Raw genomic sequence first — 20303 nt, forward strand, 5'->3', positions numbered from 1 at the left:
GCATTCAGCCAGCCTTTTATATATGATGTCAACAGCTACATACAAGCTGTGAATAGTTTCCTATCTCCTCCAGCCTTGAGTCTCCGGGAACTTGACTGACTTCCCTAGGACTGTTTTGGATTTACACTGGCTCTGCTCAAATCAGAACTGAAGAGCCAAAGCAGACAGAGACAAGCCAGCCCCACTGCTCCCAAACCAGAGGAGCGGGAGGATGGAGGAAATGCACTCTGGAACCTTCTCTTTCCTTGGCAGGAATACACATCCCTCTTCCAGCTCAAGTAGAGCTGTGATTTACAGCAGTGGGGCATCAGGTCCTCTGCTTGCAGCTATGCGGGACAACGGAGATAATGCAGATAGCAGAGACCTACCCCATTTCTAACCTCAGCAAGGATCAACTGCCCAGTTTGAACAGGAGCAATGGGCAGGTTTTTCCTAACTGGATGGAAGGTGAGCACACCACAGGGAAGGAGCAACCTCTTGGATGGGGTAGACACTCCACCAGCCCCCCCCCAGTCCCCACTAACCCACTCCTAATGCTGGTCTGTGAAAGCACATCACAAGCAGCATCGCTGACTCTTCCATTCACCTTCCCACTGCTGTACCACATCCCTGCCTTTGGCTCCAGAGCCCAGCTTTCCCCGTAATTCCTGAGGCTCCTCAGCACATTCCTTCAACTTCTGCTAATGGATGGGATTTTGAGAGGAATGACCCTTTAAAGTCTTCCCTGCTCTCCAAATAATCTTCCGTGGTGTTTAGGATTGCTCCTTTGCATACGATAGCTGTAAAAATACACAAAGAAACAAAAGAAACCCACTCCCCAAACTTTTCGACCCCAAAAAAATAAATGATGTGATTAATTATTGTGAAAAGGGCTGTTTATAGTTTGGGCTCCATAAAAACCAGAATGCCTGATTTTATACACTATCCGAGAATGTGCTGGTTTTCATTTCAGCACAATCAAGACCTAAATCTATGTCTCCCTCTCCCTCATCTGAGCTGGAAATGGTTTTATATTCCATCTTGCTTTAAATTATACACATCAAGTTTCTAATGGGACACGGTCTATTTTGTTGCCAAAACCTGCTCTGTAAGATCATCTATTAAACTGTATTTATTTTTTATGACAAACAAGAAAAATGACAAAACAGCTACCGAGCGCCTGCTAACGAGGACCAAATGCCTCCCCAGGCACCATTCCCATTCCAGGCATCCACACAGGAGCTGTGTGAACCTCCTCCATCCGCCAGCGATGGCCAAAGGAAGACACAGGGCATTATAAACCCCAGTATCAGCCCCTGGCGGATTATGGCTCTTGCTGTCTGCACTTGGGTATGAGATCTGGGGCCAGGAGATTTTTCCCTGTGTCTCCTATGGAGACAGGCTGAGAGATGGGGTTGTTCAGCCTGGAGGAGAGAAAGATCCAAGGAGATTTAGAGCAGCTCCAGTGCCTAAAGGGGCTACAGGAAACCAGGAGAGGGGCTTTGGACAAGGGCCTGTAGGGACAGGCCAAGGGGAATGGCTTTAACCTGACACAGGGGAGACTGAGATGAGCTCTTAGGCAGAAGCTCTTCCCTGTGAGGGTGCTGAGGCGCTGGCACAGGGTGCCCAGAGAAGCTGTGGCTGCCCCATCCCTGGCAGTGTTCAAGGCCAGGTTGGACACAGGGGCTTGGAGCAAGCTGCTCCAGTGGAAGGTGTCCCTGCCTGTGGCAGGGGTTGGAACTGGATGAGCTTTAAGGTCCCATCCTGCAGCCTTGGGATATAACACCATTGGGAGCCCATCTGAGCGAGGGGAGTGGTGCAAAGGGCTTTGAGACATTCTAAACCACCAGGATTTGGGGCTTTGTCAACATTCCGAAGCTTTCCCTGGAGGCTACCAGAGCAATGCAGGACTGGAAGGACCACCTCAGGGTTCACCATTTCCTCCAACTCACAGTATTATACCTTCTCTTCACTCATTAGAGCAGATGTAAAGTGGTCCCTCTCCATCTTCCTGCTCCTCCTCCACGCCAGCTCCTCACTGCCCCAGCCCCGTAGCAGCTTTGCATGCGTCCATCCTTCCTCTCCCTCAGCTTTTGCATGGCAAACAAGGGATACGCAGGTGAATGCAAAGGCAGTGCTCCATCACCATGCTCCTTTGCATGTCACCAGCACTGAGGATGTTGCTCTGACCCAACCACCTTTGACCCTGGGTCTGAAACCAGCCTGGGTATAACAGCAGACTCATGCACATCCATTTCTAATGCCCATGTTTTACTCCTGGAGATGATAGCAGCAAGATCACCCTCCAACCACTGGTGCAAACAGGCCTCCAGTAGTGTGGGGTGCATTATATATGTGCCAAGCTTTGCAGCTTTGAATGGGAAAAGCAAACTCTGCATGGAGAGTGGAAGACCTCTTGGAGTAATCCCTTCAGCCTGGTGTTTCATCTGCTCTGCCAGACACCAAAACAGCTCTGGGATTTTCCTTGTGAGCGTTGGCTGTGGAGGCTTCCCTTAGCTCAATGATTGCTTATTATGGCACTAAGCAACTGTCCTACCTGGCTCTTCACCAGAACCACGGCGGTGGCCACATACTGCAATGCTTTGGGTTCTCTCATTAGAGGAGAGCAAGCCTGCCCATGTTTCCTTGGCAGGAAAGCAGGCTATGACATGAGATCTGTGGCTAAAAGTCACCATAAACCTAATGCTATTTCGTTTCAAATTACAGCTCCATTTCTACTGCAGTGGTAATATAGAAAGTCCTTCCCCTACCACCCTATTTGTTGACTTTTGCCATGCTGGTTGCTAGCGAGCACAACAGCAAGTTAATACTGGGCATGGCAACCCATCCCATTCCAATAAATTCCTTCTGTATTGTACAAAGAGCTGGGCACATGAATAATCTAACCACGGTTTAATCAACATTAAACCAACAGTTTCATCAAGACCAACTATGTCACCTTTCCCTAACAGAATTACAAGCCAAGGCTCTGGTTTCACTGCGCAGAACACACGTGTCCTCAGTGATGGTTTGAACAAATGAATCATGCATTTCTCCATGGCACCAGTGAGATGAAGGCTGGAGCACATCAGATATCCCTTCTGCTCCACCCAAAAGGCTTTTTACATCCTTTCTGCTGGAATCACAGAGCAAGTTGGACACGATAGAAAGGAGGTCATGGAAGTAAAGTTCCTGTGCCAGGTTTGCACACGTGTGCTGAATTCCATGTGTGGACTGGGAACATCATCCAGCTGCAGCAGGCAGAACAAGAGAAGAACCAAGGCAGGAGCTTGGTGTAACTGTATCACAGTATGTTAGAGATTGGAAGGGACCTCAAAAGATCATCTAGTCCAATCCCCCTGCCAGAGCAGGAACACCTAGATAAGGTTACATAGGAATGTGTCCAGGCGGGTTTTGAATGTCTCCAGAGAAGGAGACTCCACAACCTCCCTGGGCAGCCTGTTCCAGTGTTCCGTCACCCTCACTGAGAAGAAGTTTCTTCTCAAGTTTAAGTGGAACCTCTTGTGTTCCAGTTTCTACCCATTACCCCTTGTCCTATCATTGTTTGCCAAAATTGTGCTGCAAAGATGGAAATACCATGGAAAAGGCAAGGGAAAGGGACAGAGTAACTCAGCCAGTGGGTGAACAGGGCACAACCACTTGGGCAAAGCAGAAAGCACCGGCATGAGTGACCACATGCAGGAGGCAGGAAAATCACACCCTGGTGCAATCCCCCAGGCAGTGGGAGAGACCTGATGAGCCAAATGCAGAAAGGATCATCCATGAACAAAACATAGCAAGGATCATCCATGAACATCTGCTGGTCTCCAGAATGGACCAGAGAACCAGAGTCCTCTTGTTCTCTGTAGGAGCCCTCAGAGACCAGCAGGGACTGGACTCAGTGGTTTCAGGGTCAGGTCAGGAGATGCCCATCTGAAGCGCTGCTGTGATGGGCCACAGGAAGGATGATTTGGGTGCTCGATCTGCACTCCCCAGCCACCTTGTCTGGGATGCAGAAGGGCCCTTTCATGAAGAGAAGCCAGTGGTGCTCACCCGGGAACATTTCTGACCTAAGGCAGGACACCTGACCTGGGATAGCACCCATGAAAAGCTGCAATATCCCAGGTTTCCATTTACAGGGAACAAAAACTCACCACAGGAAACACAGATGAAAGCAACATCTTCTACATCCATCGCGGAACACGCATGTCCCACACCTCAACATTGCCAACAACAGGGAAAGCAGCTTCTGACATCCAGCTCCCCCAACAAGCATCAGCCTCTTCAGCAGTTGCATTTCTCAAGAGCTGATGAGATTTTTGAAGGAGGGGAGAAAAAAAATCACGAGTTACAAGCTCAAACTCAATGACAGCCAATTGAATCCTCCCTCTCTGGACCTTTGAAGACACTTCCTCAAGCCCCTGTGAAGCCTACCCTGCCCATGTCCTCTGATTTATTAACTGTTATAGGAGTTGATGGCTGTGACTGCAGTCGGAGCTCACTGGGAACTCTCAGTCCGCGCTGCTGGCTCGGAGCGGTACATTTGTTCCTCTCCAAACTTCACAGCCACACTGATTTGATTCCAAGCAGCCAGGGCATCCTACAGTCCAAACAGTTCATTATCTCTGGCTTGCTTTAAAAGGTCAAGAAATGCTCTCTGCTTGGCAGATGGACTCGTGTAGGAGCCGCGAAGTCTCAGGGTTTTAACATACCCAGGTTATTAAACAGTGACCTCTATCCTGAGCACACCAGAAGTTGGTCTGAAGTTTTTAAACAAAGAAAAAAGGGGATATTTTGAGAAAATGATTTTTCACCCCCCCCCCCTTTTCTTACCAAAACAAAAAAAATCAGAGAAAATGAACAAGTTGGATCTCAAAGCAAATAACTGCTCCCCAAGTAACTCCCCTTCTCATTCTTCCTGTTTGTTTTCTAACCTGTTGCCTCCAGGCCCTTCCTCCCTGTTCTTTAACTCCTTTTGTAACACTGCAGCTACTGGAGGAAAGAAGGAAAAGACAAGAGGAGGAACATCCTCCCCAAATAAAGCACCAATTCAGCAGCTCTTTAGTTCCCAGTGCCTTTGTGTTATATCGCAATTCAAAGCTCACAAGCATCAGACCACGAATGCAGGCAGCAGCTCCCTGTGCACCAAGCAAGTGCCTTTGGGGCCATGGCTATTTCGGGCTGAGTGGGTGCAGGTCAGCACCCACACCCTGTGCTCACATCCCACCTGGGCACTGGGAATGGGATCAGGGCTAACAGTCTGGCATTGAAAATCCATAACCCCCTCTTCATCTCCAGAGCGCTTTGCTGCCAAGTCTTGCTGACCTTTTAAGCTCGAGGAGCTGAAATGAAGACAAATGCACCCAGCATTAATAAATCACCATCATAATAATAATGATATTTTATCATAATAAAAATGAGCCCCTAAAATAGAAAACCTCTGGGAGTTTGCAGTGCTTTTGCAAAACACGGATCAGATCATTGTGGAGTCCTGTGCCAGCAATCAAACTCCTTGGCTGGCACCAGGAATGGTTGTGCCCGTTTGGCTCTGACTTTCATGTGACCTGGGATGCTCCTTCCTACCCTTTGCATCCCACAGCAATCCACGGAGTATGGAATGGGAATTGTGAATGCCAGCCCCAAATTCCCAGCCTGGCAACACTCTATAGAACCCAGACTTCAAGCTCTACAGACCTTTATGGAGCCCAAGCTGAGTTTTATTTACATCAATAGCTGCCTAGACAAAGCATCCTTTATAAACTCCATTAAGTTCCTGCTTTTAGCAAACACTTTTTCTCTCCACGCTGTAATTATCTGCCAGTGAAGCAGAAACCAGCAGATTGACAGGATCCACTCCCAGGATTTATAACGCCCGTTCCTCTGTCACAGGTACATGTGTCACAGCAGCACCACCAGCCTATTTCTGGAGTCATAAGAGGTGGTGCAGAGAAGAATGCAGGAGGAGCTGGAGGAAGAGGAGCAGGGAAGGAGACGCTCTCTCGGGTGATGTTCCCCACTCTGCTCTGGGATTTCTCTGTGCTACACCCAGCTTGCCCAGAGCACCAGCTTTGCCTGCTGCTGGAGCAGCTCAAAGGGGGAAGACAATGGCTGCAGATCCCAAAGTGCCGCTGCCAGGCAGGGGAAGGAATAGGTGGGTTTGCCAGCCTGGGTGGAAATTGCAGTGTGTGGTTGTGAGGGCATCAGCAGCCCTACGCCTGTCTGCAAAGGACACTCATGCCAGGGGCCCAGCTGCAATCTCAGCTTGGCAATTCAACCTCAGGCTTCCAGTCCTCAAAATGACGAGAACTGGTGAGAAACAGCAACCAGGACCAGGAACCTGCAGAGCTCCAGGGCACATGGGGCTTCGAGTGGTTCCAGGAAGGGAAGCTCCCTCTTGGACGTAGTGATGCTCCTTAGCACGCCCCAAAGGATCCCTGAGCCCCGCTGTTCTGCTCACATCTGAGCTCTTCACATTCACATGAGACAAACTTACACCTGTGTAGGATAGGTCCATCCGAGCCTGCTGTCCCAATGACTCTGTCCTGTTTTGTGTCCCTCCCCTAAAGGTACCTGAACACCCGGTACAGCTCAGCCCAATAAACCAAACCATTGTGGCTTTAAGGCGCCGCTCCAGAAAGAAAAGGCCTTTCAGTGCAGGGAATAGCATCGCTTTTCCTCCACGCACCATCTGTTTGCCAAGATGAGGAGCTCCGGGCTGGCGAGGCTTAGTCATTTGGACAAGAATAGGTCCCACTGTACTTACACTTCCCAGCTCCCAAAATAAAAACCACAGCAAGTCACTGACTTCACTTACCCTGTAGCAAACACGGAGCTGGCACGAGCAAACACCCGGCTCTGCTATCCCCTAATGCAGAACCAAAAGATGGACACAGCCTCAGGACCCCACAGTCAATGGCCCCTTCAAACAGCTTCATCAAGTCCTGGTGTTTTTTCAGAGGGAGAAAAGGAATTGCTGCTTCAGAGCATCCTTACAACACATAGGGCCGTTATCATCCCATTCCGCAGGGTAAAAATACAGATCCCAGAAGCCAAGACTCAGCATGTGCTGGAGCACCCAGTGGTGCCAGCAGATCCTGCCGGGCTTCACGTGTCCCTGGGGCCCCAACTCTAACCACGTGCCCAAATTTCAGCATCTGGCTTCCCTTCTCAGCTGGCTCAGGAGATGGTTTTAAACAGCTTGTGAGTCTCTGAGCCAGGATAATTGAGGAGACAGAGGTGGGTTTGTCTTCTATAACTTGAAACCTCAGATGCCCTTTCTACCCAAAACTCGGTGCTGTCCTTAAGGTTGTAGGGTTGCCCAAGGGCACAGTGCTATTCCCATGGGCAGCCTGAACCACCTCCCCAGTGCCACCTCCCCAGCACTGGAGCAAACCAGGCATCTGTGCAGCCCCGAAACCTGCTTCACTACACAAAGGTCCACTGTTACTCACCCCTCCAGCCTTGCCAGCCAGGAAGAAGAGGCAGCGGATGCAGGGATGCAATTCATTTCCCACGTGGAAACTGGTTTTCCCTGAATATCCCCTTGGGCAGCTCCTCACAGCTCTGTTTCTCTTGCTCTGCACCTCCACCTCTGTGCGGTACACGCTGGAAGCGCTGCCTCATGGACCAGATGGAGCCGTTCGAACAAAACTGGGAACAGGTATTTAGCATCCCGAGGGGAAGCATTTGGAACTGCTGGGTAAATAAGCCTCCACAGGTCAAATTCAATTCTCCATCAGTGCCATGGGGAGCAGTGGCAGCACAGCTTGTACCTCACTGCTGCTCACCAGGAGCCAGACCCACCGGCTGGTGTCACCACCACCACTACCAGACAAGCGGCTTCTGCAGAGGTGCCAGAGCCCCCCCAAGCAGTGGGGTGACCCCCTGCTGCCCCTGGGCTCAGCATCAGTTAACCCAGCAGCAGCAACTGAAATTCCCCCTCCATTCCTATCACATCCTTTAGGGACATCAGCAGAGCACATCCCCTCCTCAAGCTCAGACGTCCATCCTTCCTCTGCCCAAATCCTGGGGGGAAATTTGGTCTCAGCTCTCCATCACCTCTAAAAACCCACACAGGCCTGTTGTTCAGTGCCATGCCCAGGATACACGGCAACACTGCCTGGATCCTCCCCAAGAAATAGTTTATAGGTGGCAGAAATATCTTGTCCCTGAAACCCTGATGTCCCTCTGACAACCCACTTGTCCCTGTGACTCCGTAAGTCCATATTTGCTACTCAGGTCCCCTGGACTCCTCCCCAGTGCCCAGCAGTCTCCAGCCCTGGCTGTTCCTGTACTGTAAGGCTGCTGGCTCAGATGGGAATGCAGCTATTCACCTCCAACCCTGCATCAAATCCACTTGTGCCCTTTCCCATGCATTGCACTGGTTATTCCCCAGGATGGGCGACTGTGCTCCCCATCAGCTGGGATAAAACCAAGCCAGTTAGGGCTGGATGAAGCACGGAAGCAGCCCAGGGAGCAGCCGACTTTGCTTGGGGTTCCCTGGCTTCTTTTACTTACGGTCCAACCTAAACAGTATTTAAATACCATCTTCTTGCTCTCCCTCCCTTTCTTTTTGTCACCTGCAAATTTAGATTAACAAGGAGGTTTGACAAAGTGCTACTGTATATGTTAATAAACCCATTAGTGTCGGCCCGCCTGACATATAACCTGCAGAGCCTCCAGTGTTTACTAATACGATTGTCAAAGCAGAGGAACATTACTTTTTAATGACATTTCATATCACTTCAGTTGAAGTAATATCCTGGGACACGATAATCAGAAAGCCATTTAGCTGCAAAACTATGTGCTGAATAGAGGCTGGTGCATAAAAGATGCTCATTTTGTCAGAATTAAAACATTTGTGTTCATAAGTTGTAAGTGCATTTGTGGAGGAGAAACCTGTGAAATACTGGGAGCAGGTCGCTTCAGGTAAATGTGGCTTCAAAATGAAATGTTTGGAAAGGGCATTATTATATTTGCTGTATCTTTTGCACTCAATACATCAGTTGGTGATCCATACGTATGATACGCTTAATAAAGCAATGAGATTTTAGAACTTCTCTTTAAAGAGTATTTCTGAAGCGGCCCTTACCAGCCCAGCTGAATCTATTGCTGCTTTCCGAGTAGAGGAATGACTGCGAGATAGACTGAGATGGAGTCTGATTTTTGTAGAGCACCTCTCATGTTCCAGGTGATTCCAAAATGCTTTGTAAAGCAATGAGCACAGCACAGAGATAGCAGTGGCACAGTGACTACAGACAGCCCCGCCGCCCTTATTAATAGTTCTCTCCCCAGCTTGGATGTCCAGGGCCATCTCAGAGCTTTGCACTGCATCTAATCACAGCGGATCAAGGAGTGGAGGATGCTCAACCAGGGGAGAGGGAAGTGAGGAACTCCCTGACACGTTCTCCAATGCCTCAGAGCTGCACTGGGGTCACTGAGTAAAACAAAGATCTCATCCTGGGTCAGATAAAGATGCAGAAATTAAGAATAAATTCATATTTTCTCCTTTTTTAAAAGGAAGAACCAGGGGGATCCCTCCATCAATCTGTCAGAACAACCTGTCAGATAGAAACTAGCAATTGATTTAGCTGGAGTCTCCTGCCGGATGGTGGATAGAGCTGATTAAAGCTGTGCATGCACTATTAATAGGAGCAGGATGCCTTGCTGTCATTATTATTAATTATGCTGCTGTGATTACTATCTGTTCATCCATCCACCCATCCTCCTTTCTCTAATCCCAGCACTGGCCAAGTATGCACAAATACAAATCCTTCCTGTCCTTTTCTGTTCCCAGTTTTCTGGGAAGGGGGTGGGGAAAGACCAAAAAACTTCATTTACAGGATTTCTTATTAGTATGTGTGAGAGTGTGAGCGTGTCTTGTGTGTGAGAAAGTGAGTGCTGGGAGATGAGTAGGTGTGAGGCACGTGGGAGTGAAAAATGCACAAAGGCAAAGTTAAAGCCAAAGAAAGAGACTTTGCGTTTCATGTTGAACCCACTGGATTCCTGCTCCATCCTCTCCTTCCATAGGAGCAGTCCCACGGATGGGGTCTGACCCCCTTAGAAAGCCCTCTCCCACGCTCACAAGCACATCCCTACCTGGGAGACAGGTTCTCTTAAACCTCAGCCACTGGTCCCAAGAAAGTCCGAGATTTTCCTTTACCAAATAATGAGACTGTGATAAGGGGAAACAAATGGGCCCTTGGAGCAGTGAGGGCTGCAATAAGAGATGAATTATTAGTCCAAGATGGAAATCTCTTTTGATAAATGACTGGCCCCAAGCAAGGAAGGATTCAGCAAAGCACAACAACGTCCTTGTTGTGACATGAGGAAGGGGAAGGAACAACCTTATAAGGGGCAACAAAGGCTCTGCGCTACCACCTTGACCAATTGGTTAATCAAGTGTATCCCACGACATCAGTGCAGTTCCCTCTTTGCATTAGTTACAGCCGCTGAATGTGGTGGACAGCGATGATGTGTTCGGTCCAGGTCCCGTTTTGAAACCACAGCTGAGGTTTATCCGGACAAACACCACCATCAGGAAAGAGGGTAGAGCAAAGCCTGCTGATACGTCCCAGTGTCAAAAGCCCATTGACCCACACAGTGCTTCAAAGCTAACACAGACCCAAAGAGACAAGGAGAGAGAACCGGGTTTTCTCCTTTCTCCGCTCCTGCGAGGAGCTTGGCTCAGCAGGATGGGGTGATGCTTTGTAGGCCAAGCGAAAGGACTGCCATTTATTAACGCTGGCCCAATTCCTGGTATTTTTAAAGCCTAGTTCAGTGGGGGGAGAATATCCATTGGCGTCACTGGAAATAAACCTGACAATGAGGCGCTGGCAAAGCATTGGAATCAGCAGGCTTTAACATCACAGCTCCTCCTGGACTTTGATGGGGGGGGTTCTGCACGTCTAACTCCAAACAAGGTACAAGGACCTCTGTGGATTAGTACCCAGCCACGAGCAATGACACTATTGGAGTTTCTAAGTCCCTATAGCCTGGAATGCCGTTATCCCTGGGGACTGGTAACTGGGGCCTCTGGCACCACTATTTTTAGTGGGAGATTTAAGCAGAAACAGTGAGCAGAAGCACACATATATATCTCTGTGTATGCTATGTATACATATATATATACACACTGCTGAAAAATGCGACTGAAATGGCTTGAGCTGAACTTGCTAAACATATTTCTGCCCTTCTCCTCCCCCAGAAACCTCTACCAAAACATACCTCTCCATCTAATGAGATTAGCAAGGTACCATGCTAGATCTTTATTAGTTAAAGCTGACCATAGTGCAAAACTTGGCCGGAATCACCAATGAGCTGACTGCCAGAGTGAGGAGTGCAGCCAGCAAGCAGATTTATTCCAAATGGGTCTCTGCTGTTTGCCTGGGGGAATATGCTTCCTTCTATTTAACTCCCTGAAAACTGGTAGCCAAAATTCAGCTCTCTTTATGCTCCCTGAACCCAAAGGTACCACCACTCCCACTCACACTGGCCTTATGCAGGCTGAATTCCACTGGCCGCAGTGATGTATATGAATACAAGGTAAAAGAAAAACAAACCTATTTACTCCGATGGCTCACAGTCGGATTTAGCACTGAGGACATTTATATATGGCAATCGTTGCCTTCTCTGACTGGCAGCTTGAAGAGACCAAAGTACCAAATATTAACAGCAGAGCCCTGGGTGTTTATATCAGCAGTTCTTATTTTTACCGTCATCTTCTGCCCTCAGACGAGTTCGTTTGGCTCCCAACATTCCTCTTTTGTAAAATATGGGCAGGGAGGAACAAGTGAGAAAGATCATTTCTATTCTAAAATGACTGGCGCTGGCCTCCCCTCGCATGCAGTCACTGATAGGAAACCTTTCTGCACATTCCTTTCGTGGGTCACACCCAGAACCTCCTTTTAAAGCTCTCAGGAGGACCAGCACACGCCTTGAGGGAAGGAACAGAGGCCAAAGCATGGCCATGTATGAGTGTTTCACTGCAAACGAGTTTCTTGCTTTGGAGTAGAAATGGGAAGCATACGCAGAACAGATCTGGTTTCCATCAGCCCGTTATTTATAGCATTGGTTTCACACCATGGATTATACACACTCATGCTTGTTCTCTCAGGCTCTCAGTGCTCTGCTGCGCTTCCTTCTCACCTGAGCAATGAATCTGGGTGGTTTACCCTGCCGTGATCAGGCTGTTCATGTCCCATTTAGTTGTGCATTCACTAAATACGCTCCACAGAGCTTGGCTGCTCATGAAATGAGAGCTTGCAAGCAGAGTTCCTCCAAAACATCCTCCCGAGCCTTGGGCCAAGGTGGTGGAGGATCAGTTTATCAACAGTGCACAAAGGAGGCATCCTCTGAAGCCCTCAATTCACAGCCCCCAAACAGATCCCTATGGTTGGATCAACTGAAAACACCTTTGGTACAGAGTACATATGGTCCCATGAAACAAGTTACTCTGCTCTGCTGCTGCACTCTAATGGCTGCATGGTGGCAAAGACTTGATACGAAGCCCCATGGGGGCCAACTCACCAGAAACTGCATCAAAGACCTCCTGTATTAAACAGCAGGGGCTTGAAAGAAGCTCCTACACAGCACAGTTCACAAGGAATTCTGCCGCCCATCGCTTGCTGATCACTCACATAGAGCAGAATGGGATGGTATGTCCCATCTAGTATGCCTGGAGTCATCAATGTTGTTCTAAGTAGTGAGGTTAAACAATGGGTGTTTGGTCCCTGCTGTTGCTTGAATGAGATTTGTTGTCCATAATAAAACTCCTGGCACATGATCAGTCACTGTCTATAAACCCAAATTACGCTAAGAAAAGCCAGCATACTGCTGAACAGTTTTAAACCATCATTAAAGCACACCATCTCCAGTCAGCACATTCTGAAGAGCCACAAGGAAAGCATTCTTCAGGTGCCCCTCAGACAGACATAACAGTGGAGGACGTGGCTGATGGCTCTTCTTCAAAGTTCCCTGCCAACATCTGCATCCCAACACAAAGACTAGGCCAGTTTCTAAGACACCCGGAACCAAACAACAGTGTTCTCTGTCCCTGAGGTCACACTAATCAGCAACAACACCCTAACTCTGCTACATGTTACTGGCAAAGCAGGGCATGGATCTCCATCACGAGTGACAGTAGCCTGGATAGTCTGCATCAGAGATGAGAGCTTGCCAACCTGCCCTCCAGGAGGACCTCACAGCCAGACCATGGGCAGCAGAACAGGCACCTTATGCCTGAGTCACCTTCTTAGTGAGTGTTGACTGAGTTACAAGAAAGCCACATAAACACCTGGACTAAGCAAGGTGTACTCCAGAGACTAGGTGATGGGTTTGGTCTACTGCTAAACCTATGGGTGGCTCAAGTTTGGGGAGATGGATTTTACCCCCTTCTTCTGGAATCTGAGGGCTCGATTCAGGTGCCTAAACACAGATACCTGCATCTAGTGCCACTGCAGATGTGCCACTTCCACCCAGATGTCTCAAACTGCATCATGGGGTTACCAAGCAACCAAATGGTACTCGAGTAGGACTTCAGGAGAGAACTGCAAGTAGTTTGAGAACTGTGGGATGGAGAGGAGCTGCTCACACTGAGATACTTATTAAGGTGCTTAATAATTTAGCTTATCAAAAAGAAGATGAAGAAGTATCTTATTAACAATAAAGAACACTTACTAAAGAGATCTCTTTTAGCAGAACCCTCTTTAATCTAACAGACAAAGCCATATCAACATCCAAGGGCTGGAAGCCAAAATCAGACAAATTCAAACTGCAAGGAAGGTGCCAGTTTGTAATTGAAAGAGTAATGAGCCATTGGAATTACTCACCCCGGGCTGTGATGGATCCTCCACCATCTGAGTGGATGCCATTCTAAAAAGTGCCACATTGCAGGCACATATTTCTGTGTTTGGGAACTACTGGGAAAGGCTTTCCAGCTTGCAGGAGTTGTTTGTGCTCTAGAAAACAAACAAAAGAAGTATTATGCTGCTCAGTTAAAGATGGAGAAGGGAGGTAGAGGGCCTTTAAGCAGACAGCCTGTGACAGTACCAAAGCAGGACGCAGGTCACTTACATATTATCATTTCCCAGCCACACTTTAACTCTCCGGAGCAGTCCAGAGCCCCAAAGCAGCCTTTTTGGGGCAGTAATCTCAGCTGGGTGACACCAAGCTCAGGAAGTAAACTCAGGCACGAGGCCAGGTTCCAGATAAGACACAGGGAATGGACCATATCAGCCAAGCAATCCTGCTGGAAACACCTCCAAATCTGCTCCTTACAAGAAGTCTGGGAAGAACAGGACATCCAGATGAAGCATGGTGGCTCTCGCTGCATTTCCAGTGAGAGCCATCCCCAGGACTCAGCTCTCTCCGTGCCTTTGTCCAACACAACTGTGCCCAGAGCCCTCTAAGCACCCATCAGTGTACTACAGATGGGTGCTCTGCAGCTGACCTGCTTTCTTTCTTCCTCTTCCCAAGGAGCATTCCCATCTCTTGCATACAATATAGGACAAAGTACCCAAGAGGTATGTTTCCATCTTATCTCCAGCAGGCAGGAAAAAGGGAAAAGCACAGGGGAAACAGTCATATGCCAAAACACCTCTGTACTGGACCCAGTGTATGGGAATGCCTGCTGCCAGTTATCATGGAAGAGAATAAACACCCAGGTTCAGATACTCCCTCACTGAGAAAGTCTGTATTGCTGACTTCAAGAGTATGTAATAAGAATCAGCAGGAAGGGCGCACACAGGTAAAGGCATTGAAGGCCAGACTGGGAAAGAGGGAAACCCCAGAACTAAGTGAATAAATGATTCCTTTGCTTCTCTGGCAAATAATGTCAGGTTGCCCTGAACAAAAAGGCACAGACATCACTTCACCCCACTCCAAATAAAAGCAAGTTTTAAAGATGCTTAGACATCAAATCAAATATTTCATCAGGTTTGCCTAGTTTCATCTGGGGGCTGTGAAAAAGGCTTTTGAGACATTAAATGTGGGTAAATGTCTAAGACACCTGTTTTGAAATACCCAAGAGAAGCAAGCCAGCTTGGAAATGACAGAATGAAACCTTCTGAGGTCGAACCATTAGAGATAGTCTTTCTTGGCTGAAAAAGTGTAATAAATTAGGGGATGATTTTATAAAACGCCTGCAGATGCACTGCTGAGATTTCACATAGACCATAACCAGGAAGGACTCAGCAACACACCGGCTTGGAACAGCCCAAACAGAGAAACTCTGTTCCTCCCCCTTTCCCCAGTCTTTGCCTGCAAACACATCACTACAGTTAACACACAAAACACCATTCATTATAGTTAGAACCCAGGAGCACAAAGTTAGCTCTTACACTGGGGCTGGGATCAAAACGTAGCACAAATCTTTAAAAGCAAGGATGAAATACGGAGCCCCCTGAAAGTTCAAGCAGAAAGAAATGTGACTGGTTCTCAGGCAAATGGGAAAACACTGTAAAAGGATCTTTAGCTTTATTCATCTGAGTTCATTCATTCACACCCACTGAAGGTGCTCCAGATTTACACATGGTAAGGGGACTCAGGGAACTTAGTGGCGATATTTTGGTTTCACACCACCACTGTGTACCCAACTGCCTGGGCTCAAAGTACTCAGCACTGCTCGACATTCAACCTCATTCTGCCTCCTATTATGGGCAGCAAGTCTCTGGTTCAAGGGCCGCGTTACCTGAGGTCTGAATGGGGGTCCTGAATGTCTAAGTCCTCCATGATCTCAGTGTAATTTGCCAGGAACAGTTATTGCTCCAAGTAAACGGGTTCTTAATGACTCAGAAGCTACTGGAAATGCTCAGACCTTTGTTGAGAAATTACATTGCTAAGAATTACCCAGGGTGCTGTGGACATGACGGGGATTGTTATTGCAGTAAGATCATTTTTCAGGTGGGAACCTAACCACAGAGATACTGAAAGAACCCAAGCAAAGGCACACAGGATATAATACATCCTGAGAAGGACGAAACAATCAAACCAGATTTGGCCCAGGCCAGCCCAGTGACTGGCTCTTCCTTCTGACGGTTAACAGTAAATTTCAGCAAGTGACACAGGGATGACCAACTTGGCTGGATGGGCCTGAGAAGTGGCACATGGAGGCTGAACTTTAGGGAGAACCCCCCCATGCAAGCCTGGTTCTGAGTCCTCCCAAAGGAACCATCTGACCTAGAGCATCTTCCTTGGACTGAGTGAAACCCCACAAAATACACCCTGTGCAGCGCTTTGCACAGAGCAGTAGATGGACCCCATCAATTCATGGGATGAGCAGGTATTTTCCATGTCTCACTATGAACCTTTGGTGTTTCTGCAGTGCAAGTGCATCATTCTCCTTTGGCTTTTTCAGTCCAATGGGTCTGGCCTAGCTGCAGAGGCTGTGGCAGAAGCAGAACTGCCATAGGACCTCTTTTGATGCCACTCTGCAGAAACAGCTGGTTTCATGGGTACTTGCAAGAAATCAGAGCCCCTGGATCTTTTCTGACAAGACTTATTTTGGTTTCTCTGGTAAGAGCAATGGCACCAAGAACTGCCTCCTGAACAGGAACAGTCTGGGATTCAGACAGGAACAAAAGAAAATGGGAGGTAATAATCACTGGACTATGCCTCCATCCTGCTCCCAAAGGTTCCCTGTTTTCTGAAATGACTGCCCAGGTTTGAATCCACTCATGGGTCCCAGGAACGCCCACAGCTACAGACACCCCTTCCCTTGGATCAGCGAGTACGACACTGCCTGAATGACAGAAGAAGTGGGATGGATGAGGAATTCTTCCCTCACAAGGGGAAATCCAGCAGTCAGGATACCAAGAGGGTGGTCTGCCTGTTAATTCAGGAGACAGAATTCAAACTGAAAGCTCCATGTGGAGCAAATTAGCAGAAACTAATTCTAATCCGTCCCACGCTGGCACAGAGGCACGTCAGCCCTGCTTAAAATTGCACCTCCCTTTAGATCTAGGCTGCCCCTTGTCCTACATGGAGAGAAGAAAGGATGGGGAGAGGCTGCATCACACTCTGCGTGCAGATGGTCCGTATTATTGAACCTCTGTGGAGTATCAGCCACTTGCCCCTGTGCCCCATGATAAATCACAGTCTCCTTCAATGGAGAACATTGAAGGGGAAGAGCAACGCTCCCGGGACTCTGATTGGGTTTAAAGTCTGACTAGTTAAGGGGATGTAAATACTGAGCCCCTATCAGCCTGTAATTGTCATCATCATCCTGTTTAGGGAACTACTCACATCTTTGAGCAGTTACTCCGTGTCTCCTCCACCCCAGGAGAAGGTCTGGAGCCCATTTCCGGCAGTCGGCAGAGAGCTGCTTTTCTTTAGTTGACACAAACAGAGTTTGTCAGCTTGTGCATCCTTGGTTTCAAGCTGCTGCAGAGTCCTTGAGAGCAGCTTAGCAGCTGGAAACAGACAACTCACAACCCACACCACAAAGGTGCCCATTCAGCAGCCACTGGTCCCCCAGGTCCTGTCCAACAAGAGCATCCTCTGTGTGGTGGCCTTCAGGACAGCATCCTCAGTCCCTGCCTGAGAGGAGGGAAGCGACACTTCCAGTGGCTCTCGCGGAAGGCAGAGCCAAAGCGTGTGCATTCACTTTCTTCTGCAGACAGAAAACTGAAGAAACACCCCACCAGGCCAAAATAAATACGTTTGGCATCTTTCCTGCGTCTGCACCGGCACGTTCGTGGCACTGAAACTGAAAACAGGCCTGAACTTTATTTACACTTAAAGCTTCTTTCCATCACTTTGGCAGTAGGAAAGGGCTTAGTCTCGGTACATATTATATTTTCTTTTCAACATGTGTAAATGAGGATCAAGCTTTTACATTGCTTAAAATAGATGTAAATGACCCTTTATGCTGTCAGAATGGTGTCGAGAAGCCTTCCTGCAAGAAAAAAAATCAGCTCCATTATGCTTTCATATCATGCTCCATTCATTTAGTTTTAGTTTCTCAAACCCAGGCAATTCCCCTTGACCTTGGCAATCTGTGCTGAGATTTTACACAGCTGGGACTAAAACCAGGGGGTGAGGAAGGTGCACGAGCCCAGACAGAAACACACCAAAACCTTCAATCTAAACTGGACTTGAAGACCCACCTGGAAGACTCCCCATCCCCAACAGGCTCTAGGCCATCTGTGATAGATTTATTCTATTAGTTGCTTTGAAGACTTTGTATATTCCAGTCCTCTTTACAAAACCATGAAAGGGAGCAAAAGAGAGACAGCGAGAGAATAACAAGACACATTGAGCTGCCATCAGGGTTTTGATGCCTCACAGATGGACTTGCCATGCCTCCTGCTCAGGCCCAGGGGAAGCCACCACCATGAATCCCTGTTCAAGCCACTGGTTTGGCTCAATTACCAGTTTGCCCTGTGCACATGGAAGGAGATCCTGACAAGAAAGGAACTGGCCTTCCTTGGATCTCTACTATTAAATGCATTCATTTTCGTGAAGAGATAGTCTCTGAGCACACAGGCTCAGATCGAATGGCTCTCTGAGCTACCCAGGTTATTGGTGGTGAAGGTCAGTGATGTGATCCCATCCCTTCTGTCTGATTAATGCAGACAAGAGTTGACCAAGGAGCGGGCTCAGTCCAGACAATCTGGCAGCCCAGTAGGGCTAAGGCAGCCCATGCCCTTAGGCTCAGTCCTGCAGGAAGTGTCTCCAGGTACCTCAGGGATGCAGAACCTTGCTTCCCCACCTTTCTGTGGCTCTGTATGGGAAGTAAATTACTACAGCCCTTAAAATAAGGTGATATATTTCCACATTGCTGTCTTTTGCCAGTGAGTAAGCTCCAGAGCCAAGCAGGGCTTGGCTGTTACCCTGATTAATTACTGCCAGTGCTCCTTGCTGCCCACACTGCCTTGTCCCCTTTCCTACTTGTGCTGAGGACTACTGGAAGAGAAGGGCTTTCATTCCAGCTTCTGGACTATTAAATGCAGATCCCATCCATGCTACTGCAGCCCCAACCTCTCTTGCTCCAACAAATAAGCAAAGAAACTGCACCCTTCCTTTGGAGTCATCATCACATGCGGAGACATCCTGACAGCTCATCAATACCTTCCGCCCCGAAGAGCTGGAGCAAGTGGTACTCAACCCAAGTGCAAAGTGAGTTCCTGGAATATGCTGAAACTGTGTCTGCTCACCTCATCCCCAGAGCCCCTCTGCGGGCACTGCCTGGCCCAGCATGGGATAACCCAGCCGAAGGGCAGAACATTTCCAGTAACCATCATTTTCCTTACAGAAGAAAGCACAAGGGATTGACAACACTTTCCTTACCCCCCCTCCTCCTCTTTTCCTCTGTAAAATAACCCTCTCTGCAGCATCGCCAGCTGAATGCTACTTCCCAGCTCTTCTGCAGGAGCAGTTGCAGTTGGAAGCATCCAGACAAACCCAAGGGTTTATAAGGAACAGCTCAGAGGCACCCTGAAAACTGCAGCATGCTACCGAGACTGCTGCAGAGTATTATCCCTTTTCTTAATCTCAGTATAGTTCTGGGTAAGGTTTTAATTGAGCATTGTATTTCAAAGCCAGGGAGTAGGACCTATGCAAAGCACTGGATAGTTTCTGCATTAATTGACCATCAAATCCTTCCCCTTTGCATCTGTATTCTATTATTAGAGAATGTAAAGCAGTTTATAGGGCTTTTAACCTCTTCAGGCAAACACTCAGTGGAAGTTATGCCGCTGCAGGGACCATATTAGCTTTACAGACTTGGTTTCTAATCCAAGGAGAGGAGAAAAAATGGACACGAGACAGAGCAAATGAATGATTTTCAGTGTAAATCAGCACAACTCCATTAACTTTGGGGGAGTTATGCTGATTTATGCCAGCAAAAGATCAGACATTTGATCTGCAATCAGAACCTTGCTCCCAGAGGACCAAAACGGTACCAGACAAATCTTCACAGACCATTTGTCAGCCTTTCCCACTACATTCTTCCCTGCTGCCTGGAAAAGCCCTGATCAGATGCCAGGAGCCATCTGGCAAACTGGGCACCATGATCTGCACGTACACTGTGTGCTCAGTCACTTGGAGGAAAATCACCTTCCAGCAAGTCACTTTGATGACCTCTGTGACCACTCAAGGCTCTCATTATGCTGGTGTCAGAGAAAGAACCATGCTGTGGATTGGGAACCTAAATTGAGTCCTGCAGACTCTAACTAAAGCTGCTGGGCTCTTTCTTCAGGGTCTCATGGGAGTAAGCACCATTCCCAGATCAAGAGAACTGAGATGGAGGCAACCCAAGCTGTCATAGGATCCTGTGTGCAAGGGAGATGTGGATGCCATGTGCTATCACCAAGGTAGGCAAACAA

The sequence above is a fragment of the Psittacula echo genome (assembly GCF_963264785.1).
Source record: "Psittacula echo genome assembly, chromosome: 14".
NCBI lineage: Eukaryota > Metazoa > Chordata > Aves > Psittaciformes > Psittacidae > Psittacula > Psittacula echo.